The sequence below is a fragment of the Schistocerca nitens genome, chromosome 1 (assembly GCF_023898315.1).
Source record: "Schistocerca nitens isolate TAMUIC-IGC-003100 chromosome 1, iqSchNite1.1, whole genome shotgun sequence".
NCBI lineage: Eukaryota > Metazoa > Arthropoda > Insecta > Orthoptera > Acrididae > Schistocerca > Schistocerca nitens.
Genome location: NC_064614.1, coordinates 583039402 through 583056002, shown reverse-complemented (window position 1 = coordinate 583056002; position 16601 = coordinate 583039402).

Sequence of the window (16601 nt, the reverse complement as noted above, 5' to 3'; positions counted from 1 at the left end):
TGAAACCGTGTACACATTACTTTAAAGATGCATCCGTATCCTTACGCACGAAAACTAACATCCTACCATGCCGTCACATCAACAGTAAGCGTATCCTATTCGTCACCACCCTATCAATCGGTTATTCAGTTTCGATAACCGAAAACAGACTTTCTTATAGAAAACAAACATTGAAACATTTATGTTCTTGTAATATTTGAATGTATTGCCATCTTTGCTAAACAAAACGAATAAGCCAAAATAATAAAAAGGAAAAAGTGTTTATGTAGGTTCCCTAGAGCATGTCTTTGCAGAAAAACGTTGTGTCACTGCGATTTGATTACACTGAGCGAGATAGTGTAGTAGACAAGCAGTAGCTTGGGAATTTAAGGGGTCACATCCTCAGTGTTTTGCCTCGTTTTTATTACTTGCGTTTGACGCCGAGAGCAAAGGACCACTTTAGTATTACTCAAATGAATCCAGCGCGAAGGTACACTGTACTAACGGGAAGTATTGGCTTAGACCCATCCATGCCGTAAACTCTTCTGCATACGCAATTACGCACGAGAAGAAATACTGAGTGGTTTTAATGTAGCTGGCAGTGTTCAAAGCACTGCAGTGCAGGCTATATACTACATGGCATGACCCTGACACATCGTAGATATGTTCAATAATCGGTGCGCTCGCGGAGTATGCTGAAAAAGTAATAGTTTCACTTAGTGCCACTAGTCGGAAATATGGCGCTGTAAGCAGTCAGAACGTGGCGTGGGTGCAGGAAAAGCGGATGAATGATCAAACACATGATTACGTGGTTCTGACACGTTTATTAGCATACAGTCACAAATTACGACATGTATTCAATATGACCTTCCGAGTCAGCAACATGTTGGATCCATAACATGGCGTGATCGTCGGCTGAAGCATGTCCGGTGTAATCAGAGCGACATTTCGTCGCATGCTGTCTTTCAGATCGGGAAGAATCCAGATACATTTCTGACAGACACGATCTTTCAGATACCCCACAGCGAGAAGTCGCATGAATTTACGTCAGGGGATCTGGATGGCCACACATCTGAAAATAGCGTAGAGGTGATGCAGGTTTTACAGAAGATTTCTCGAAGCAAATCTTTCATCTTCCAAGCGAAGTCTGATGTCGCCCCATCTTGCATGAAAATAATGGTGCGGGCACAGTTGCGTTCTTGCATAGCTGGAATTACGTATTGCATAAGGAGTAACTCATAATGTGAAGATATCAGACAGGCTCGCGATGTGTCATCTCGTAGGAGAAAAACGGAAGGAGAATGAAGGACCTTGTGAAACCACACCACACAATGACGTAAACTGAATGCAGCGGGTGCTCCTGCACAACATGGGGAGGAGTAGAACGCCTTATGCGACAATTTTTTGCATTCATAGCACTGTACTGAGTAAAATGTGCCTCGTTCGTCCAAAGAATGTCATCCATTTCCATGTGTGCTAAAAATCGGAGGGCAATGTCACGCCGTTGTAGCCTATATTGGGGCGTCATTTGGTGCACGTTCTGAATCTTGTAGGGATACCAGCGTAAAATGCGCTGCAAAATCTTTTGAACTGTTGACCAGGGGAGAAGAGACAATTTCTGTGACACAGCTTGAGCATTGGCTGCAAAATTTGATGCATGTGCTGCGCGGTCAATTATAACTACAGCAACTTAGTCAACAACTACTGTGGAAATCGGCCACCTTCCTCTCCGTGCTGCACGACCAAATTCACTTATTTCTCCAAATTTCTTGATCATAGTCTTATGCGTCTTCGCAGATATTTCTGTCGGTGATATTTGCACATTGCAGTACTGCTATTGCTGCAATTCTGATAAACAACTTCAGCAGCTGTGCATCGTCTTTCTTCTCAATATCCATTGTGTTTCTTACAAAAAACTTCAATATTCTTAACCCTTTATACCAACAGTTTGAAATCGACATGCTTCACGAAGTGACAATCAGCATACTGACGTCAAAACAAGAAACATTTCAAATACTGACTGCTTACAGCGCTATGTTTTCACCTGGTGGCAGGAAGTGGAACTATTATTTTTCAGCATACCCCACGAGCGCTCCCCCCCCCCCCCCTCCGATTAATGAACACACCTATGACGTTTCAGAGGCCTGCAATGTATAGATCCCGCACTGCAACTCTCGAAACACCGTCAGCTTAATTATAGCCATCCAGCATGAAGGAAGAAACATAGAAGCTGTCTTAGGCAGTGCTGAGATTTCACCTCTGAAGTTTGTTCCCTTATTTTCTTTTTATCATTTTATGTCGACCGTTCGTAATTTATAAAACAGCGCTCAGAGCAGACCAACTTTTTAGATACTTTCATAACATAAGCGAATAAGAGTCAGTATCTTATATAATGCAATAACTATCTCTTAAAGCACTTTACTTCTGTACAGTTTACGATCCATAGTGAAACGTGAAGTTAATAACCAATTGTGATAGCGAATAGTATCTTTTTGACCTTGAGGAATGCAAGCGAAGCCATTGGGGGTTAATTACGTGAACATGACGCTCATCGATTTACATAGTGGGACGACAGCGAATGTTATTTAGCGCAGTAATTTTTTAATCACTTTACAACTGACTGAAGCAACTAAGCGTAAGCACCACTGGAGGCCTACAATAGAATATACTTAATCACAACAACATTAATAGTGTCATTTAAATCCCACATCCTGTTTAAGATCGCTGTTTTCAGTTGAGACCTGTTACTGGACGTAGTTATTATGTTATATTACTTTATTTGAAAGTTGATTGCTTGTAATTCTGAAGTTTATTTACCACAATAAACTGAAATATTGCGTAAATTGGCTCTTAAAATTAATCAAATAGAAAAGCTGTAGTAGTTTCTGTTAAAGCATTAGGCTTATTCTTTTTTAAACTTTGTATTCAGTAAGTGGATTTTCTAGATAGTGGAAGAAGTTTGGTATGAAGTGTTCCCAGTGTTGATTCTCAGACGTTCTGCAGCACTTGAGCATCTGATAATTAGAGTTTCGAAATGTTTATTTAAGAAAGTTGTGAAGGGAAGGTGAATAGTAATTTCTCATTCAATTTCATAATGAAAATGTCATTTAGAAACCTGGTGTATGCTAAGAAACAGTCCTGTTTCTTACAAGAATGTTGAATTCAGTTGTTTTGGTACTGTCTCTTATTGGGCAAGATAATTCAGTAGACGTCTACAATGTATTCGTCGGATGATCGAGTCGTCCCTCGGGCATGGGCGTGTGTGTCGTCCTTAGCGTAAGTTAGTCTAAGCTAGATGAAATAGTGTGTAAGATTAGGGAACGATGACCTCAGCAATTTGGTCCCATAAGACCTTACCACAAATTTGCTATTTCCAATGTATTCGTGAAGCATTTGATGAGAAGAGGAGTATAATTAGAGTAAGACGGTGTTTCCATATTGCAGACTGTAATGAATCGAAATCACCATATGTAGAATCAGACCACTATTTGCAGAACATGAGATGAGTGCTGTGTATACGCATTTTATTTCCTTCTATGGTTTTTTTTCGTAAATAAAAGTTTTCGTTACTCTCTGTTTATCTGAGCGAGGTCTTGACCTTGGCTGCAGAGCGTCACTTAACACTGCTAGATAGATTCCGCTCGCGAGCGAGAGTAAAATGAAAGGGAGGTCAGTGTCGGCAGCTGAAGACAGCGAGGCAAGTGCTTTCTAAATGTCAGGGAACGTTGAACCGTCCCCCTGGCTGCAGAGCGCACATTCACGCAAGACTTTTTCCAGCCGTCCAGGCATTGTCTACGGCGCCAAAATAACTCACGGCAGCCTCGTTCGCCAACCCTGGCGCATTCCAGCGCCACTTGCCGCAGGAGACCGCTCGCTCAGAGCGCAGTCAGACCGGCGTACCTGAGGTAGTGGGCGCAACTGGCAGATTCCTTCCACGTGGCAACCGCTGCCGCCGGCCGCGGTGGTCTAGCGGTTCTAGGCGCTCAGTCCGGAACCGCGCGACTGCTACGGTCGCAAGTTCGAATCCTGCCTCGGGCATGGATGTGTGTGATGTCCTTAGGTTAGTTCGGTTTAAGTAGTTCTAAGTTTAGGGGACTGATGACCACAGATGTTAAGTCCCATAGTGCTCAGAGCCATTTGAACCAACCGCTGCCTCTGTCTCTGACCCTGCGTTCTTGTGTTGGCTTCTGTGACAGAGAACACATGCGACGGAGGGTGCTGCGAAAGTCGAAAAGCAGCTAGAATTATGAAAATTAAGCGCCAGTAGAACGAGTACTTTACCGTTTAATTTTGAAGGTAAAAAAGAGGAAAAGACGAATTCCATTGCTTTTAACGTAATGTTACAAAACCGATCGAGTACAGGAAAATTTAGCTTTGGAGGGACTTCAGAATTGAGATAAAGGATTCTGAAGGAAAATTTACAACAAAACGATAGTCTGGTAACGTTCTGGATCTACACTCATGCTCATAAATTAAGGATAGTGCTGATACATTGTGAAGCAAAGCTCTGGTGGGCGGTTTGCGGGTTTAAATCACCTCGGGGTATGACCATGCGGTGCATTTGACCTGCGGTCGTCGCACGGTGGCGCTGGCAGCAGTCCGCATACGCAGAGGTGTGTTGGTGCATGTCAGATTACGGTACAGCGAGTAAGTGCGCAGACGTTTTCAGACGTGCTAATGGTGACTGTGTTTTGAAAATGGCTCAAAGAACACACATGTATGGAAGATATGAGGAGTAGAATACTAGGGCGACTGGAGTCTGGTCAAACACAGCAGGTCGTAGCACGGGCCCTCCGTGCGCCAGAAAGTGTGATCTCAAGATTATGGCAACGATTCCAGCAGACAGGAAACATGTCCAGGCGCCACAGTACGGGACGTCCACAGTGTACAACACCACAAGAAGACCGATATCTCACCATCAGTGCCCGCAGACGGCCACGGAGTACTGCAGGTAGCCTCGCTCAGGACCTTACTGCAGCCACTGTAACAGTTGTCTCCAGACACATTCTACAGATGACTGAACAGACATGGTTTATTCGCCTGGAGACCTGCAAAGTGCATTCCACTGATCCCTGGCCACAAGAGAGCCCGTAAAGCCTGGTGTCAAGAAAACAGTACACGGTCAATGGAACAGTGGTCCTAGCTTATGTTCACGGACGAGTCCAGGTGTAGTCTGAACAGTGATTTTCGCTGGCTTTTCTTCTGGCGTGAACCAGGAACCAGATACCAACCCCTGAATGTCCTTGAAAGGGACCTGTATGGAGGTCATGTTTTGATGGTGTGGGGTGGGATTATGATTGGTGCAGTTACACCGCTGCATGTCTTTGACAGAGGAACTGTAACAGGTCAGGTGTATCGGGACGTCATTTTGCACCAGTATGTCCGCCTTTTCAGTGATACAATGGGGAATGGAGTGGCCTGCCTGTTCTCCAGACATAAACCCCATCGAGCACGTCTGGGATGCTCTCGGTCGACGTATCGCTGCACGTCTTCAAACCGCTAGGACACTTCAGGAGCTCCGACAGGCACTGGTGCAAGAATGGGAGGCTATATTCCAGCAGCTGCTCGACCACTTGATCCAGAGCATGCCAAACCATTGTGCGGCCTGTGTACGTGTGCATGGTGATCATATCCCATATTGATGTCGTGGTGTCCGCAGCTCGTGGTCGTACGGTAGCGTTCTCGCTTCCCGCGCCCGGGTTCCCGGGTTCGATTCCCGGCGGGGTCAGGGATTTTCTCTGCCTCGTGATGACTGGGTGTTGTGTGATATCCTTAGGTTACTTAGGTTTAAGTAGTTCTAAGTTCTAGGGGACTGATGACCATAGATGTTAAGTCCCATAATGCTCAGAGCCATTTGATGTCGTGGTACATGTGCATGAAACAGTGGCGTTTTGTAGCATATGTGTTTCGGTACGGTTTTCTCAACTTATCACCAATACCCTGGATTTACAGATCTGCGTCGTGTGTGTTCCCTATGTGCCTATGCTATTAGCACCAGTTTTGTGTAGTGCCACGTTGTGTTCACCACATTCTGAAATTATCCTTAATTGATGAGCATGAGTGTATTAGTTAACAGGTCACTAAATTCGGATATAAGCACCTCTAATAATATTACATAGGGAAAAATTCAATTTGAGTAAGCTATTAATTAAGAAATGTATTTTAAGTTTGTTTTTATATGATATATGCTTCGTCGATCATCACGATAACTCATTACATGACCTATTAATACCGAATTAGAAACTGACGTATATTTCATCAAGTAAAAAAAATGAAAAAATTAAAATTTGTAGAGCGTACGATGAGAATGTAAGGTTACAATTGAAGAAGACTAAGAAATGACAAAAAGTAGGCCTAATATTTCTTTAGATCCGCTGACACTGTTAGAACTGAAAGAAGCACTAATGTAGGATACTCTAAAAACAGGAAAGCTAGTGGATCAGACTACCTAAACACAGAGATGCTCTGATACGGAGAACTGTTCCAGGAGCCAGCACTTCGTCGTGTAACAGATGATTGTTTGAGGCAATGTGATACTCCATCCTCGTGACTGATAGCTGAGGTCATTTCCATTTTTAAAAATAAAGACAAATATGTAAATGTCATAGGATAAATTTGTTTAAACTGGCTTATAAAATTTAGCTACATCGTTCCTTTGCAGATATTTTTATTCGTAAATGAAGCACATAGAGAGTCCAGAATACGACTTAGGAACATATGTTTGAAAGAAGCCTTTGATAAATTGAACAGAACCCAACTGCGGGATATAATCACAGTTAGAGCATAGCTTCATTACATTTTTCGGCTTATATAAATATTGTATGCATTGTTTTTACACACAAAGCAGAGCCCAGTTTGTTACTTTTTTTAAGAGTTTATTTTTGTTACTGTTGGCTGATAACATATTTGTGTTACACACATAGCGGCGATTTGCCTCCTTAAGATGAAACTTTTTAAGTGTATTAAAATTGTCAATCGTGGCTTCAAAAAAATGGTACTCACCCCGGATATTTATTCTGTTTTGGGTCATTAGGAGTTCCAGGCAGAAGAATTCACTTTTAGGTAGAGCTGAATGCTTAGATGATTGAATATTTATTTCAAAATGTGCTTAGAAACTAATAATGATCGCATATGTAATAGACCAAAACACAAGACTCATGGTTGCTCTGTCAGAAATAGTTGTCCGCTTGATACAAGTCAACTTCGCTTTTCAAAAGACAATGCTGTTGGCATTAGGTTATTGACACTCACTTGTGGATTTGATGAAATAAAAAAAAATATTAAATTGAGTTTTAAGAACGCAGTATTTTGTTTAATATTGTGTAGTAAACGCCACGAACTGACTGTCAACAACCTGATGATGAGACCATTGTCTCTTAAAATGCACAGTTAAATTGTTTCAAGCACTATAAAAGGGATTTACTGCAAAAAATTAGTACTGACAATGTATAAGCGTCGCTATCTAGCATTTGAAAAATGTATTACATTAAAGTACGTTTGGTCTTTCCATTAAGTACGTGTTAAAACTTCGTTTCTGTTCTGGATGTTGTAAAATGAATAGGTAATAAAGTTAGCAAAAGTACGCAGCTGGCCATTAAAACTACAAGAGCCGTACCGAAGTTGCACTTATGTACATGTACAGAGTGGTTCACAAGTCGCGACGTAGGACAATGACGTTAGTTTTGCAGATACGGAAAAACGATACAGGGCAAAATTGTTGGAAATATATTGTTTTAAATCATGAGCTTAATTGTTGCGACGTAAGATTCACCGTTCAGGTTAATATTGGATTACTTTATTAGTATGCTTGAAATAACAAACTTAAAACAAAATGACTGTCAAAATGGCAAACTGAAACAAAAAGAGATCAATGTCACATTCTTACACTATTTACTACTTGACAATAAAATTGACAAATACAAGATCATAACCTCGCGGGATTAGCCGAGCGATCTGAGGCGCTGCAGTCATGGACTGTGCAGCTGGTCTACATCTACATCTACATCCATACTCCGCAAGCCACCTGACGGTGTGTGGCGGAGGGTACCTTGAGTACCTCTATCGGTTCTCCCTTCTATTCCAATCTATTATTGTTCGTGGAAAGAAGGATTGTCGGTATGCCTCTGAGTGGGCTATAATCTCTCTGATTTTATCCTCATGGTCTCTTCGCGAGATATGCGTTGGAGGAAGCAATATACTGCTTGACTCCTCGGTGAAGGTATGTTCTGGAAACTTCAACAAAAGCCCGTACCGAGCTACTGAGCGTCTCTCCTGCAGAGTCTTCCACTGGAGTTTATCTATCATCTCCGTAACGCTTTCGCGATTACTAAATGATCCTGTAACGAAGCGCGCTGCTCTCCATTGTATCTTCTCTATCTATTCTATCAACCCTATCTGGTACGGATCCCACACCGGTGAGCAGTATTCAAGCAGTGGGCGAGCAAGCGTACTGTGTCCTACTTCCTTTGTTTTCGGATTGCATTTCCTTAGGATTCTTCCTATGAATCTCAGTATGGCATCTGCTTTACCGACGATCAACATCATATGATCATTCCATTTTAAATCACTCCTAATGCGTACTCCCAGATAATTTATGGAATTAACTGCTTCCAGTTGCTGACCTGCTATATTGTAGCTAAATGATAAGGGATCTTTCTTTCTATGTATTCGCAGCACATTACACTTGTCTACATTGAGATTAAATTGCCATTCCCTGCACCATGCATCAATTCGCTGCAGATCCTCCTGCATTTCAGTACAATTTTCCATTGTTACAACCTCTCGATTTACCACAGCATCATCCGCAAAAGGCCTCAGTGAACTTCCGATGTCATTCACAAGGTCATTTATGTATATTGTGAATAGCAACCGTCCTACGACACTCCCCTGCGACGTACCTGAAATCACTCTTACTTCGGAAGACTTCTCTCCATTGAGAATGATATGCTGCGTCCCGGCGGAGGTTCGAGTCCTCCCTCGGGCATTGATGTGTGTGTGTTTGTCCTTAGGATAATTTAGGTTAAGTAGTGTGTAAGCGTAGGGACTGATGACCTTAGCAGTTGAGTCCCATAAGATTCCACACACATTTGAACATTTTTGAACAATGTCATACTCGTGGAGAGGCAACTGAAACAAATAATGATGACTTGAGCTGCTATGTACCGGAGCCGCACCGCTTGGACACTACTGGAAGAGCTGTTCAAATTGAATGCCATCCTGTTGACGGCACATCCGAATGTTGCTCACATACCGTATGCAAATTACTTAACATCATAGGTATTTTTGCTGCATAGACTGCCCTGATATTTTCCTGCAGTGATTAGGGCCTGTTTCTGTACACTACAGATTTGAGATGGCTTAAGAGCAAAGAGTCAAGTGCTGTGAAATCTAGCGACCTAGGCTGCCAATCTACTGACCCCTTCGAGCTATGCAACGCTCAGGTAAAACCTGATTCACCAATACGTGAATTGCTTGTCCGCAATGAGGCGGTGCTCTATCTTGCTGAAAGAAAACTCCCCATCTTGTTGGAAGGGGTAGATTATCCAAACAGGGCAGGGTTATCATCCTGAGATACTCTCTCTACAGTTCAGCAGTGAGTTTGTTGTTACGAAATACGGGATCGATGAGTACATCCCCGTGTATGACACAACGCACATTTAACCTAGAGGTAGTCCGACGATGAGCATCTACAGTAATGTACGGATTTTCGGTTGCTCAGTAAAGAGAGTTAAGCGTATTTACTGTTCTGTTTAGATGAAAACAGGCCTCATCGCTGCAAGTACTACCAGCTTCAAGGTGTAGTTGTTGCGTTCGTCTTTCTGTAAACCACTCACAGAACTGCAGCGATCTATCTCTGCCATCTCCAGGAAGTTGCTACAAAAATGCTTACGATATGGGCAGAAACCATTTATGGATAATATCCTGGATAGGGATGCTTGACTGTCGCCACATTATTGCGCCACTTCTCTTGTTATCGTGTTGGACTGACTGTCAGCTTAGTTAGTTCGTTGGCTGAGGTTGTATGATCTGTTGCTATACATGGTCACCAAGACCGTCGCTTGTCATGGATACTACCTGTTGTCCTGAACCGCTCCAGTAAACGACCCATGGTTGCGTGATATGGCGGTGGTTGATCTGAACGCCGCTGGTGGTGTTGCTCCATAGCTCTTCGTAGACTCATACCTGCAGCATGGATAAGAACCATTTCCACACTTCCCTGAATTGTATACTGGGACACTGTGTTGATTACCAAAAAAAATCAACATTAAGGTCATGGTTTAAAACGTAATTTCCAGTAATTTTGTTGTTGATTACTGACAAAAAGAAAAAAATTACAAATTCGAAGTCAAGATCAGGATTTAAAATATATGTCCGGAGGTTTTGCATTTTATCGCTTTTTCGGTACCTGCACACTCAATGGAGTTGTCCTATATCGCGGGGCTTATGAATCACCCTGCATACTGCAGTGGTAAGAATACATTATTAAATTTGGATGCAATATGGGAATATGTACTGAGCAGAATGCTGCCGCCTCTGGCAGTAACAATGAGTCTGACGTGACTGGACATCGAGTCGAACTGAGCTTGCGTGACGGACACAGGTACATTTCCACGCGGCTTGAAATCTACGCCAAAGTTCATTAACTGTCTTGAGCACGTCTCACGGAAACAAGGAGCAAAAGTTTTCATTACGTCTGGAGAACGTTCTGACCAGGACAAGGGCCGAACACCCTCTGTATAGATGCAGGTTTTGCGTTATCTGGTTGAAAATAACGACAGAACGTTAACTGTTGCTGTCCATATTACCGAATATGCGAACCAGAGGTGATCGTGTTGTGCACCCAGTGGTGCCCCTACTATCACGCCAGTTGATGGGCCTGCAGTCTGCTTAAGGATAACGAATGTAGTCTGGCAACTTTTACTGTATGCAGAAACATGGCTCGTCTGACAGGACGACGTTTTGCCACTTCTGTGTCCTGTGCTGTCGTTGGGCACAGCGCACTCGGCCCCCTACCTGTGCTACCAAGTCGACGGAAGCCGCAACGATGGTCGTCGTTCTGATAATCCCTGGTGATGGAGATATGGCCGCACTTTCCGTGTGGGTACTTGTCTTGCTACAAAGAAGCCAATTTCCTCACTCAAGGTATTTGACGTGGCTGTATGAACCCGCATGGACGAACCAACTAGCGTGTGATTGTAATTAAAGTGCAGCTTCTCACATAGGTCCAGTGTGGGCTCTGTTTATCGTATGGCCGCGAAACTTGGTAGATACTTTAATGCGTTAATGAGTAACTGATGTACACTGGAAAAAAGTTAGTTCAGATTTTGACCACCAGGTAAAAATCTGGCGTTGAAATGCAAGAAAGACGCATAGAAATGTTGGTTAAGAACGGGACGTGAGCGGGAAAGTTCAACAAGTGAGAAAGGCACAATCATTAACGGTCGTTTTCACAATTTGTTCAATGCGGGCACTGGAGACATCGGTGAGATACTGTATACCGCTAAATTTGCTACTGGTGGGCAAAATTGGAACTAATTTTTTCAGAGAAAATCGATTCCGCCTTAACTTATTAGGATATCTTCGTTGACATATGATAATTACAGTTCTTACTGAACCTCTGTGAGTAGCTGCACTTTAATTACGACCACCCAGTGTATGTCTTTGCTCTCCGGCTCAAATCGCATGCTGCCGTAGAGAACTGCACGGTGTTGAGTATGGTCCTTCTTGAACCATTTGTTTCCTTATCCGCATGACAGTCGTGGGATCCCGACCAACGTGAGCAGCAGCAATATCGAGAAGCGATAAATTGCAGTCTGGATAGGTCATGTTTTTGCTGCCGTTTTTTCTTTTTCTTCGAGCCTTAACAACATCCTCTTATAAACACCCAAAGTATGATTTCTGAGTGAGGAGTAGGAGGAGATTAGTGTTTAACGTCCCGTCGACAACGAGCTCATTAGAGACAGAGGGAAGGATGGGGAAAGAAATCGGCCGTGACCTTTCAAAGGAACCCTCTCGGCATTTGCCTGAAACGATTTAGGGAAATCACGGAAAACCTAAATCAGGATGTCCGGAAACGGTTTTGAAACGTCGTCCTCCCTGAGTGAGAAATCCACCGCGTAATCTTTATTTACGTAAAAAAGTGGATGTCAGTACTCTAATTTATGCAGCTGCGGCGAGGGATAATCATTTACCTAACGAAGCATGTAGCACTTACACTTCATGAGAATTTGACGTTTGTTGAATACCTTCTTCATGATGTTGCAATTTTTATGGCCAACGGTGTATTTTAAAATTTATTTTGTGACTAAGGCATTAGTCTGATTTCTTTTTTTAAAAAAAAAATATCGTTCACGAATCGTTTAAAGTTGTGATTAAGGTCTTTATTTTCCTTTTATACAGGATGACTCGAAACAATGGGAAATTTTGGAACGTGTTGTGGCAGCGCTGCAAGGTAGGTGGCGCCGAATGACCTACAGAGTGCTGCTCACACTATCTTGCGGTTTGGTCAACAGTAAACATGGAACAAGGGAACGGTGTGCAGCGTACCTATTACAAGAACGGAGGTGTGGAGGCCGCGCGTCGAGAATTTCGGCGTCATTTCTACATCGGACGACACAGTCGTGTCTCTCTGCGCATGCAGCCAACACATTGGTCCGCGACTTTGGAAAAACAGGTTCTGCATTGAAGAAGCAATCTGCGGGGACAGCCCGAACCGCTCGTACGGGAGACTATATTGAGGCTGTGCGAACTGCTTTCGTACGAAGCCCATAGCGTTCTCTTCGACGTCACGCAGAGTCACTCAGTTGCATCGTTCGAGTGCTGAACACATACTGGTGCTGAGTTGAAGTCCCACCCGTACAAGCTGCAGATAGTTCAGCAACTTCACGAAATGCTAATGCGTCGACAATACGCAGGATGCATGTCAGCAAAAGTGCACGATGACGATAACTTCACTCACACGCTGTGGATGCCCCACGAAGCTCTCTTCCATCTCCGTGGCTTCATCAGTAGACAGTAGACAGACTTATCGCTATTGGTCTCGGCAAAATCCACGTCAACTCCATGAGCGTCCATTGCACCGCAGTAAGGTTACTTTACGGTTCGCCATGTCATCTAGCGGTGTTATAAGCCTCAACTTTTTGGAAGATGATGATGGTTGCGTAATGATTCTAACGTCTGTTCCGTAAGTTGCCACGATTGAAAGTTTTTTACCGCATGAACTGCTCCATTTCCCTGGCAACAGTTGGTTTCAACATGTCAGAGCAACGGCACAAACGGCACGGATGTGCATGGGAGCTGTGCGACGATTGTTTGGTAACCGTGTCATTTCAAGGCACGGTGACATTGCATGATCCCCAGAAACGCCTGAACTGACAGCGTGTGATTTTTCCTTGTAGGCCGTCTTAAGGGTACAGATGACCGTACTCTACCTGCTATCACCGAAGAACTTATAAAGCAAGAATCTCCTGGATTCACACTGAAATGTGCGTAGCGTACCTATTAGGCTGCAGGAACGTTTGTTCCGAGGGGGGAGCTCATCTGTCGGATATCATATTCAAGAAATAAAAATGTATGTGACATTCAGTAATGGCACAAAAATGGTTCAAATGGCTCTGAGCACCATGGGGCCGGCCGCGGTGGTCTCGCGGTTCTAGGCGCGCAGTCCGGAACCGTGCGACTGCTACGGTCGCAGGTTCGAATCCTGCCTCGGGCATGGTTGTGTGTGATGTCCTTAGGTTAGTTAGGTTTAAGTAGTTCTAAGTTCTAGGGGACTAATGACCACAGCAGTTGAGTCCCATAGTGCTCAGAGCCATTTGAACCATTTGAACCAGCACCATGGGACTTAATTTCTGAGGTCATCAGTCGCCTAGAACTTAGAACTACTTAAACCTAACTAACCTAGGGACATCACACACATCCATGCCCGAGGCAGGATTCGAACCTGCGACCGGAGCGGTCGCGCGGTTCCAGACTGCAGCGCCTAGAACCGCTCGTCCACTGCGGCCGGCAGTAATGGCACACTCTGTACTTCAATTGACATAAATAAATGTGTGTAAGGTAATTGTGCTCATCCATTACTCCCCATTTCAAAATATCCCGTTCTTTTAAGTCACCCTGTATGATAAGCTGTTTCCTAACTTCTGTTACAATGATGCAATTACATCGATGTATCTGTCATTAAAAGTGTACGGGCGGCATGTGTGTAAAATTTATTTATACAGAGTACTTTTTCTGTTTTGCATATAGTAATGTAGTTTATAGTTACTTAAATTTCCTCATCTTTTGCTGTGTTGCAGGTACGTTTTGAACGACTTGCTGATGTGCTGCTGCGCTTCAAATAAAGGTAACATTATTTTACACATTCTGTTGCATTAGAACTTAAAGTTGAATTTCATGCAGCACAAGACAGTAGTCACTGAGAGACGAAATATTTCGTGGCGGTTCAGTTCGATATTGAGGAACAAAATCAGTCACTGTGTGTGAGAATGGAGTCCATGAAGAACAAAATAGAGAACTGCGTAAAATTAAACAACATTCAAATAGACTGTAAAATTAAAATTGTGAAATAGGTACCATCACTTTCAACGCGCATGCAATAATAAACGGAGAAATAACGTTACTGTCAGCACGATCATCAGTGTGAAGTTCGATAGAATCCCAATGACGGACGAGCATTGCGATTCGTTTTGTCCCCCAACAAGGCTGAAGAAAAAAGAAAAAATGGCGCGGTCGGTTGGAAAAGCGCGATTATATGTGCTGAGCAGCTAACGACTGAAAATTCTATCTCGGAGTGAAATGTGGAGTGCGACATTCAGCAACGGTTAACGGGGATGCGTAAGTGGAGCCAGCGGGAGAGAAAACGTTTTGCTTGTGGAGGAATGTACTGTACTGTGCTGTTTGGTATGGGAACTGTGTGCAGCACGTGGCAGAATGCGTTGTAAACGGGCAGTCAGTTCCATTCTGCACTCTGTCCCCTTACACTTTTAACGCACTGCCTTCAGACTCACAGTCCTGAAAGAGAAGAAATAATGGATCACTATTCTTAATACCTCAAATGTAGCACGAATCACAAACTCACTTCAGCTCCGCATTCGTTCTATTACTTTTAAGTTTTGTAATAAGGTCCGAGATCTTCTACCAGTTTGGAAATTACTGAGAAGGAATCCCTCTCTTACCATTTAATTACTACACAAAATGTTACGATAAACCGTGAATATAATTTCATTTCTTGCGACTTAATAAACCGTATCTAGTTTTTGATTGAATTAGATACAAATTTTACTTAGAATATATAAACAGAGAAAAGAATTATCGTCGTGCTTCAGTCTGCAGTTACTGTATCGGATGTGATGCTGTGTGCTTCATTGCCTACCTCTCGGAATATACAAACATTAACAGACAATGGTAAAATGTGCTTCCCAGTGTTTCCTTTCAGGCGTGACTCACCTCACAAAAATGGCTCTAAGCACTATGGGACTTAACATCTGAGGTCATCAGTCCCCTAGACTTAGAACTAGTTAAACCTAACTAACCTAAGGACATCACACACATTCATACCCGAGGCAGGATTAGAACCTGCGACCATAGCAGCAGCGCGGTTCAGGACTGAAGCGCCTTGAAACGCTCGGCCACAGTGGCCGGCGACACACCTCTCAATAACAGAAGAATGTCACGTTCCTAAGTCTACTCCCACGGAGGATTTCATTATTCACGCAGAAAATTATTCGCGGCAAATGCTACAGTAGATTTTTGAAAAAGTCACGAAAGTCTTCCTGTCTCAAATTTGTTCACTTCGCAAATGGCTCTACACCTCTAAATGAAGAGACGTTAATTCCTGCTCATCCTTCCTGCTGTTTCATTTCGTTTATTTTCTTTTAATTTGTCTTATTACTATGTCACTTCTGATACGAACTGTGCACAAACCTTGATTTACTATAAACTGAGATCCCACGTTAGTTAATCATTCTCCACGAAAGCCACCCAAGAATTGATTAGCGATCTCTGCCTATGTTAACAGGTCTTCTAGACAATTCTTTCCTTAGCTACAGACAATTGGATTACGCAGCATTTCATTGTCATACGTCATAGCTACGTACAGGGTGTTTCAAAAATGACCGGTATATTTGAAACGGCAATAAAAACTAAACGAGCGGCGATAGAAATACACCGTTTGTTGCAATATGCTTGGGACAACAGTACATTTTCAGGCGGACAAACTTTCGAAATTACAGTAGTTACAATTTTCAACAACAGATGGCGCTGCAAGTGATGTGAAAGATATAGAAGACAACGCAGTCTGTGGGTGCGCCATTCTGTACGTCGTCTTTCTGCTGTAAGCGTGTGCTGTTCACAACGTGCAAGTGTGCTGTAGACAACATGGTTTATTCCTTAGAACAGAGGATTTTTCTGGTGTTGGAATTCCACCGCCTAGAACACAGTGTTGTTGCAACAAGACGAAGTTTTCAACGGAGGTTTAATGTAACCAAAGGACCGAAAAGCGATACAATAAAGGATCTGTTTGAAAAATTTCAACGGACTGGGAACGTGACGGATGAACGTGCTGGAAAGGTAGGGCGACCGCGTACGGCAACCACAGAGGGCAACGCGCAGCTAGTGCAGCA